Source organism: Rhinatrema bivittatum, chromosome 8 (genome assembly GCF_901001135.1).
Source record: "Rhinatrema bivittatum chromosome 8, aRhiBiv1.1, whole genome shotgun sequence".
NCBI classification, from domain to species: Eukaryota; Metazoa; Chordata; class Amphibia; order Gymnophiona; family Rhinatrematidae; genus Rhinatrema; species Rhinatrema bivittatum.
Genome location: NC_042622.1, coordinates 33,905,788 through 33,915,253, shown reverse-complemented (window position 1 = coordinate 33,915,253; position 9,466 = coordinate 33,905,788). Strand labels below are relative to the sequence as shown.

General features: G+C 40.3%; 1 protein-coding gene across 1 annotated transcript in view; it reads left to right on the top strand.

Annotated features, from left to right (window-relative positions):
* The first annotated feature begins 3,722 nt into the window (after positions 1-3,722).
* Positions 3,723-9,466, top strand: part of NCOA3 (nuclear receptor coactivator 3) — a 333,167-nt gene continuing 327,423 nt past the window's right edge. The window contains exon 1 of the mRNA XM_029613911.1: positions 3,723-4,009. The gene's annotated coding sequence lies outside the window, so the exon portion shown is untranslated. The remainder of the gene's footprint in view (positions 4,010-9,466) is intronic.

Here is a 9,466-nt window from a genome sequence, read left to right as displayed (position 1 = left end):
GGAAACTAAGTATGGGAGTGACTTGTATGGCGCAGCAGAAGCTACCATTATGGGGGAGACCGTGGCACGGCTGATGCTACGAGAAGCTTGCTGGGCAAACTGGATGGATCGATTGGTCCTTTTCTGCTGTCATTGTCTATTTCTATATTTCTGTTAAGATACAATAAAAATTGCTGATTGAAAACAAAACAAAAAAAGACCATGGAGGGAAGAGCAGGAGGAAGGATGAAGTACAGGTGAGGAAGCACTCGGGAAGCAGCCTTGGGGGAGACAACCAGGAAAGGGGACACAGCAGGAAGAGGACAGAAGGGAAGGCATTAAAAAAGGGGCCATGAATTGAGGACAAGCAGAAGGAAGGAAGGCAGGAGGAGCAAAATCAGAAAAGGGGCTGCAGGAGGGAGAGTACTCAGGAAGGATCCATATGTGGAGGGAAGACACTGGGAAGTGGACCAATGTCGAGATGGGGAGTGGCATGCATGAAAGGGCCATAAGAGGGCATGAGAGAGAGAGCACAGTTTTATATCAGAGACCATTCCTGACCTAATATTAAATTGTTTGCATTGCAAATGATTCTGGAGTGCACATTATTATTATTTATTACATTAATCGGTTTGGATGATGGGAGTTGGTTCTGAAATTCTTCAGAGGCATGCAACACACATTATTGGGAAGAACTTTTAGAATGGCTATGGCTATAAAATCCTGGCTTGCTCGATAGTTGTGAGATGGGTTAGAGATCTCTTTGGGACTCTACATGCTGCTGTTCCATAGGAGCTTGGGAATTTGAATATAAATGTGGTGTGTGTAGGGTTTTGTTTGGTCTTTGTTTTCTGTTTCATGTTTCTTTGGTTTTGTGTGTGTGTAAGCTCTGTAAATGTACTAATGAATATTTTGTTGAAATTGTTTTGAAAAGTATTGTTTTTTGGCAATGTACATCTGATGTGCTTTTGTGGAATTGTGATTACATTTGCATTGGTGATTAAAAAATATTGATTTGTATTCTGGGAATTTATGTATTTGTTTAGATGTAAAAATTATTGTACTCTTTGGTTTTGTAATTAAGTAATAGAGGCAACTGTTGAACCTTTTTCTTTTGTAAAACTTATCTTTAGTCATATTAGGTTTACTCAGATTTCATAGGCATTTAAGTGATATCTTCTAAATATCTGTCAAAGGTGTACCCTATATTCCAGAGTGAGCATGTGATCTTTGCCTATGAGATTCACTAGTTAAACTTGGTTTCATGCAGGTTTTCATAATAGAGTAACTGGGGTAAGCATTGGAGTACTATTACAATGCTGATACCTTTAAATTGACCAACAAAAAAAGATATAATACATGAGCTACTGAGATAATATAGGTCCATCCTTGGATTTCATCTGCACTATCTGAAGGAAACCTGCATAGTCTCAAAAGCTCATTGTCTCTGATTTATTTATTTATTTTTTACATTGATCCAGTAAAATTTATCTCACCCTACATAAGTCTCCAGTTTGTTTCCAGAACCAGTACTGCTACTAGAACTGCCCTACAACCAGGGACAAAAAAAATATTATAGAAATCAATTGTGAATTTGATGGGTTAATCACAGTAGATGGTAAATGAATTTGCAGGTCTTCCTTTTGGATGCAGCACCATGCCTTTGGTTGTAAAATCTATTTTCTTTCTAAGTGATCTATTAATATTTACTTTTGCCATTGTGCTGCATATAGTCTTTTAAATGCTTCCCCTGGTTACACTTTTGATTGATGCTAGGAATTTTCCCAGACTAGAACTAGTCACAAGCCTTGCTAAATGTTATGGGGACTGAGACCACAGGTACATTGGTGCCAGCTTGGACCTTTAACAGTAACACCATTGTATGCTACAGGAAGATCTGTAGGGAAAATATTTCATATATTTGGGCCTATCATATTTTGGTAACCTCCCTCCCCATCTCTGTAGAGAAATTAAAAAAAAAATATGGGCAGGTTAGTGTTATGACTTTCTGGACATACAGAAGTTAAAGTTGTAAGCACGACTGCCAACAATAGCTTGCCTATGTCATGAACTTACTATGTTTACTTACTTGAAGTCCGTTCCCCTTTTCATTCTCCCACAACCAATTTACTGCAACTCTCCACCATAGTTTCTCATTTTCCCAGTATATATTCTGTCAACCTTACTGTTGGTGATTTCCTAGGCAGGTTCCAGTAAACTTGGATCAAACCACAATTTATGTGCTATATTAAGCAGTGGATAAGCAACACTTAGCTAACAGAAGTGTTACACTGAGTATTGCTATCAGCAAATGTCTCAACCTTTACCCAGTCATTATCTTTTGTCGCTATGGTAGGGTCATGCCATTGAGTAATACAATTATACGTCTTGCTCTAAACAATGTAGTTTTCTTCTTAATCATGGCCAAAACTGTCTTGTTTTACATGAAGATATGTGATTTTTAATCTGTTTCTAAGTGTTTAGTAGATTTTAGTTTTAAACAATTTAAAGTCAGTTTTATCTGTGCTCAGTTTATCCTGAAAAAAAATATCTATAATTAGTGACAACTCTTTGGTTCACCAAATGTCTTGAAATCTAGATGCCTAATCTGTACACATTTGTAAAATAAAGCTGCGGTTCCATATATCTGATTTACCCTATTTGTTCCTTTGCTGCTGTTTTTAGCTACTCTAAGAAACGTTAGATAAAAAGCAAGAGACTGGCCTAGTCAATAAGTACATGGTTTAATCAGAACTATGTGAAACCTACCTCCCTTCCAGTTTCTGTGTAACATAGTCGGTTTATCTGCTTTTTTAATCTGAATCATAAACCGTAACTAGCAAACATCAATTACCAAAGTATAATTATACAGTGGATTTCTCTGTAATAGCAGATCTCTCAATGCAGCTGGCTAATAGGTGCTATAGAGATGGCTAAACGTGTGTGCTCACTGTCCATAGCGCTGCCTGTGAGCTTCCTTTCTTAACCAAAGGCTCCAGCCAAGAGAAGCGCTGACTGCTGCTGTTTCATGTCCTCATTGTGCATGCAGCCTGCCTTGATGCTTGGGGGGGTGCGCCGCCTCCTGCTCCACAAGGGCTCTTGGGGGTAAACGCTAGTGGGAGGGGAGAAGGATAAGCGAGGCAAATGAAAGAAGGGAGAGTAACAAAAAGGCAATTACAGGAGAGAGAGATGGAGAAATGAGACATAAAGGTAAAAATAACAGAACGAGGAAAAAGATGCCAGAAGGTGACATCAAAGGAATCATCCAGAACTGTGTGATGGAGGGAAAGGTAGAAGAATGTATATATTCACACTGTTACGCTGTCTAAAGTTAGGTTTTAGAAGACATTACCCCTGAAACTACTTCTTGTTCGTATTCAGTTAGCTGTATCTTCTGTGTTTATCCCGTTTAACTTATACATAATATTTTCAGCATTTTTTGAGGGAATGTTCACTGGCTGTAAAACATTCTCTGTCTTGTGTCCTTGAAGCAAATATTGGCGACTTGGGCTGGCTGCATCGATGTGACACAAAAGGCTGGTCTTTGGGTAGAGCGAGCTGGGCGCTGTGAGAGGAGGGGGCGCCCGTCGTGCACTTCACAATTCCCTGCTCCCGCAGCTTAGCCCAGCCTCCCCTTTCCGGCACATTTGTTTGACGTCCCAGCCCGGTCAGAAGGGCAGGGTCTCAAAAAGTTGACGTCTGCGCTCAGAGGAGAGGGGAGGAGACTAGCACGGCCACCAGCAAAAAAAGGAAATTACATCAAAAGCAGGCAGCCCCCAGAAGTCAGAAAGCTGGGAGAAGGGAGAAAATCTGCCGCCACTGAAAATGAACTAACTTCAACAGTGGCAAAAAAAAAAAAATTGTGGGAGGAGAGGACACCGGACCTGCTCTGACCCAGCCCAGAACTCACCCCTCTCCCGCCTGCACTGTATGGCAGGTTTAGCAGTGCACAGGCACAGCATCGGAACAAAGGACTGCTAATTGCTTCTGCCTCTCTTAAAGGGGAAGTGCAACCATAACTGCTGCAGCTGTGAGTAATATAGTTTAAAATAAAATTTGTCTTCTAGAGCTACTGCTTATTTATGGGACGGCTGAGTTGATGGAGGGGGAGGGAGACAAGCTGGGTGCGGTTGCTTGAGGAGAAAATAGCCTGGGTGCTTTTGAGAGAGGAGGATCGGCAGGGTAGGGGCGCCTGAGAACGGGAAGCTTGGCTGGCGAAGACTAGTGGGGGAGAAGGGATAGTTTAGAGGTGGGGGATCAGCTGGAGATGAGGTTGACAGTGGTGGAGCATTGTGAAAGTGAGTACTGTGGACTGAAGACTTTTGGGGGTAAAAGTGAATAGTTGGGGCTGAGGAGGGGGTGACAATGTTCCCTGTAAGTCTGAACTGTGTGATTGGAAGGGGATTTGAGGGAGGCAGATGGGGCTGCTTTGGGGAGGTGGGGGGAGAGGTGACGAGGATTGACCATAGAGAAGGGAATTGGGGGGGGGAGCTAGATCCCAGATGCCAGGTCACCCAGCTTAAAATTGGTCAATGGTGTGCCTACGTTCAGGAAACCAGCTGGGGGGGGGGGGAGGAGGATAGGTGACAGGTACGGGATGACAAAATGCTGCCACCATTAGGTGGGTGTGAGAGGAGCAGAGTCCAGGCCAGTGAAGAGTTGCCATTTTGAAAAAGAGGAGTCGAGAACAGCCTAGCAAAGAACAACTGCCATGGGGGGTGCTATGTCCACTTTACTTTTATTTATCTATTTATTTGCAAGCATTTGATATTCTGCTTTTTCGTAAAGACAGGCACACGGCAGAATTGTGCAGGTGGTAGAAGGTAGACAAAATAGGCTCATAGTTGAAGCCTGATTGTCCCCACCCGCCTCAATCTAAACATGCCCACAGGAATTCCTTTTAAAGATGCAGCACTAAGGACCCAGATTTTCAGTCTGGGTTTGAGAACTGCTCTTCAGTTTTTATTTTTTTTTAATTCAATACAATTTAAAGAGGAAATACAGTATGTGGAAAATAGTTAACTAGCTTTTATTGAATTGTGGGGTTGAAGGGTGTTTACTAGACAAAGGCCCGTGTCGCAAGCTTTCAGTCGTACAGCATCAGGAGTGAAAAGATTTTTGGTTTGGCTCGCTTTCCCTTGTACAATCCTTAAATGCTGTTTTCCTGCATGCTGTAAAATTACAGCAGTGAGACAGGAGAAAGTTAAAGGGGGCCAAGAGCAGGTTTGGGTGAGTGTAACTTTCTCTCCTGGTTTTCAGCGGCCCTGTTTTTAGACGCCTAGCTTCCACTTGTAGGGTGAACATTTTCCCAACCCATCCAGGTAATCTGCTGTGATATTACCAGGGCAGGAAATGATCTTTGCTGCCACTAGCTCTGCTCTATTTCCGCCGGGGAGTCGGAACTGATTTACACAGTCAACTCTGCCCCGTTTCCATAAGGGAGACGGAACTGATTTGCATCCCCCTCTCAGCTCAGTTTCCACTAGTCTCAAAGTAGTGTTTCAACCCCCCCCCTTTTTTTTTTTTTTTTTGTATCTATTGTTTACTCTGCAGTGTCGGCTTCAGAAAGGGAGGGGCTGGATTAAGGAGCAGAGAGCTCGTCTTTGATTTGCTCTGTCTGCTTCCTGCAGGCTGCCTGGAGAGGAGGGGCTGAAGCAGAACACCCCTGCTGCTCTGCCGCTTAAAGTCAGGAAAAGGAGGTTCCAGACTGTTCCACTAGAAATCAAGCCCTGAAATAAATAATCTTATGCCAAACTGGTCTTTGGCACAGCCTTAGTCATTTTCTAGGAGTGTTTTAATAATATTTGTTTATGTATAAATTTGCAAAAGTAGTCAGGAAAGAAAGATGGGAAATGTGATTTCAGACTTGGCACTCGATGGAAACTTACTTGTGTCTGGTAGCAGATGAAATTCTCTAAATCCAAATCTCTTATTCTGTCTAAAGATCTTGTTGGAGGAAGGTGTCATGCTGCAAACGAATGTGAGTTTAAGAACATAATTTGCCATATTGGGTCAGAGTGAGTTTTATGGCTCTGAATAACAAAACGTATGGACTTTTTGCTTTATCATAAATGCAGGTTTCATAAACCTTAGGATTTCAGTTATGTCTTTATGTTGAAGCTGTGCAGGGGCACCAATTTAGGGTGTCTCCCTCCCTGACTATATCTCCTTTTCTGTGAATCCTCCTGTTCAGATAGAAGCACTCTTCTTGTGATCCAGTTAATAGTGATGTCATGGGCAAACTTGCGGCCTGGTATCACAATGATCAAGGACTCAAAAAAACAAGTAAATAAAGCCCAAACGGAGGAACTCAAACATGCGTGGAGATCTGCAATGTATTTTTGAGGCCATATGATGAGTTTGTGTTTCAGGTCTGGCAAGATGGTTTGTAGCAGTGAGGGTTTTATAAGAAGGTGCCTTTTGTCAATCGCAGTACCTCCCAAAAAACTTTCTGGGGCACAAAATAAGAAACAGAAAGCTTAGCAACAAACGCAATTACACAAAAATGCTGGAGCTGTGATGAAATTCTTGCAGTTGACATGTGAAACTGCAGAATTAGATGTACAGTGTTGATGTAGATTCTTCCTTGCTTCACAATTCTCCTTCACATCAAGATTTAGTTAATAATGAAGGTAACTCTGAAGAAACTTCAAGTGGAAGACTGAAAGAAGGAAAAATTCCAGATATGCCACTTATCAGTATTTTAGATCTTGCATTATGGCCAGAATAATTGCATTCCAAATTTTTAAAATTAATTGTTTCTCCAGGTCAGAATGAATTAGAAAATATGGATTTTACACTGGATGAAAATAAGTGGCATTTTTTCTAAAGCCTATGCTGGAAAAAATGTGGAAAATGGCAAGAAGCTGTGAAGGTGCTGGCTTGTCTATTCTGAAAGTGTCGCCAAAGCCGCCTGCTTCTGCTGTAAATTTTCGTGTTGGTGCAGGTTCTTCACTTGGGAGTATGGAGTACAATGACTGGAAACACATGCTTGATATTCGTATGCAACACGAAAAGGTAATTTTAAAGCCTACTGTGCAAGGATGGACATGGAATCAAGATTCATAGCCTGCCAATTTCATATTAATCGAGATCTGCAGTGTTGGAGGGCCGTACTTGAGCGTTTGATAGCCATAACACTCTTCTTGTTGAGGCACAACCTGGCTTTTCGAGGCTCTAGTGACAGGTTGTTTAAAGAAAACAATGGAAATGTTCTAGAATATATAACGATGTGATGTGGGAACATTTGAGACGCATGTCCTTTGAAAGAGTGTACTGTACTGATTGCTATTACAGTAAAGATACTCTAATGGGAAGCAAAGTATTGGAGAACATACAAAATAGATTAATAAATGCTAAATATTTCTCTGATATTGCACTACTGATAAAAGTCCCTCTGAAAAGAGTTTTGTTGTGAGATTCGTAGTCGAAGATAAAGGAATTATCCTGGTAAAGGAAAATTTCTTGGATTTAAGACAGTTGATGAATCAACTGGAGAAAGTCTTATAGAACATTTACTGGCTGCAAGGGGTGAAGGCTATGTCAATGGTTCCTACATGAGCTTCATTTACACTTTGTGGCTATCATTCTCTCAGTTTAGTGGTTTCAGATGCAACTTTATTGTCAAAGCAGTGTATTCCTCTTTTTTGGTGTTACAGCATTTTTTTTTCTGTCTCCTTTCAAAGATGGAAAATGTTGACAAAACTTGTATCCACTTTGCTGTTAAGTCACTAACCAGTCTCTGGGAAAGTCAGGTTGGCAGTGCGAAGGTTATTCAATATCATACTAAAGAAATCCATGATGCCTTGATGTGGATGTGGGATGTAGGTGAATAGCTTCACCATCAAGTACAATGTCTAGCAAACCGACATTGTTTTTAATATCAGTTGCAGTATGGTATGGCATACTATTTCAGGTTAATGACAAGTAAAGCTATACAAAGCAGTGATATGGATAGTAAGTGCTACTATACTCATGAAAAAATGCTTTGAGTTTATCACCTCCTATAGAGACGACGGTTTTACAGATGCAATTATTGCAGCCAAGGAGATGGCAGAATTTCTTGATGCCAAAACAACTTTCAAGGAGTCTCCATACAAATGCTGCAAGAAAAGGCAATTTGAATACAAGCGTCATGACAAGGAGCTTGGTAGTCCAGAAAACACATTCAAATGTGATTTCTCCTTTACTCTTGTTGACACAGCTCGCCTATCAGATGAACAATGATTTGAACAGCTTGAAGCTCATAGAAATACCTGGGCAATTTTGTACAATTTAGAGAGACTGCCAGTAAAAAAGGATCCACGCTCGCACTGTGCTGCTCTTCATGGAGCTATGGGTGTAGAACTTTGCGATGAACTGATCCATTTACGTGATATGTTATTGCCTGGAAAAGATGTTTTGCAGTATATACATGCTATGAATGTGAGCAATGTCTTTTCAAATGTTGGAGCAGCGCTGCCAATCCTTCTGACACTTCCAGGTACAGTTACTCAGTGTGGCTTCTTAAAATTAAAACGTACCTACAATCTACCAGGATAGCTGAAAGGCGCTCTTCACTTGCTGAACTATCCATGGAGAATGACATTGCGAAAACCATGATCTCTCAATTGGTGTGACGCAGTTTGCTGAGAGAAAAGCTCGTAAAGTCAAGTTTTAAGTTTATTTTTTGATTTAAGTAAACTTTTTTCTTACTTTTTTGGATATTGATTATAATATGTGTACCAAGACTGCTATTTATCTAGTATTTCTCTGAATTCTTGTTTTTTTAAATATTGATATCCGAATCTTGATGATTTAGATATGCATTGTTAAGAATGTTTTATTCTGTTTTTAAGGTATTTCTTATGATTGTTATATGTAAAAGTATTGATATTGTATTGGGTCTGTCTTGTATGTTTGTGTGTTAACTGGTACGTGTATGATCTTATTGCATTAACTTATTTGTTGGATAGAGGTGTTTAATTTTGATATGTTGTAACACGCTTTGGTGGTTGTTCCTGCAGTGTGGACAAAATAAAGGTTTTATTTTGAAAATGTTTATTCTGCTCAGTGTTATAAACAATAAAGTGTGCATATTCCATAGAAATATGTGATATATGGGGACCAATTGTGGGGGAGGGGTACCATTTGCCTTGGAGCCAGCCTCATAACTGGCAGATTGGCTGCTCTGTTCCTGCATAGAATTGTACAATTCCCTTGTTATGGTTTCTAAGCTCCTTTTTCCTTTAAAAAGCAATTCAAATAAACCTGAGCCCTCGCAAATCTGCAGGAATTAACATGGGCTGTAGTCATTAGAATTCTGCCGCTGTTTTTATTTTGTCAGAATTAGGAACTTAAAAACTTTTTTCTGAAAGTTATCACTTTGCGAAAAGGCTTTTTATATCATTTTAATTCATGTGTGAAAATAAAACAATGAAGAATCTAACAAGGAAGGACAAGAAAATTATTAATGTCCTTTATAACTTTAAATATTTTTATTGTATGT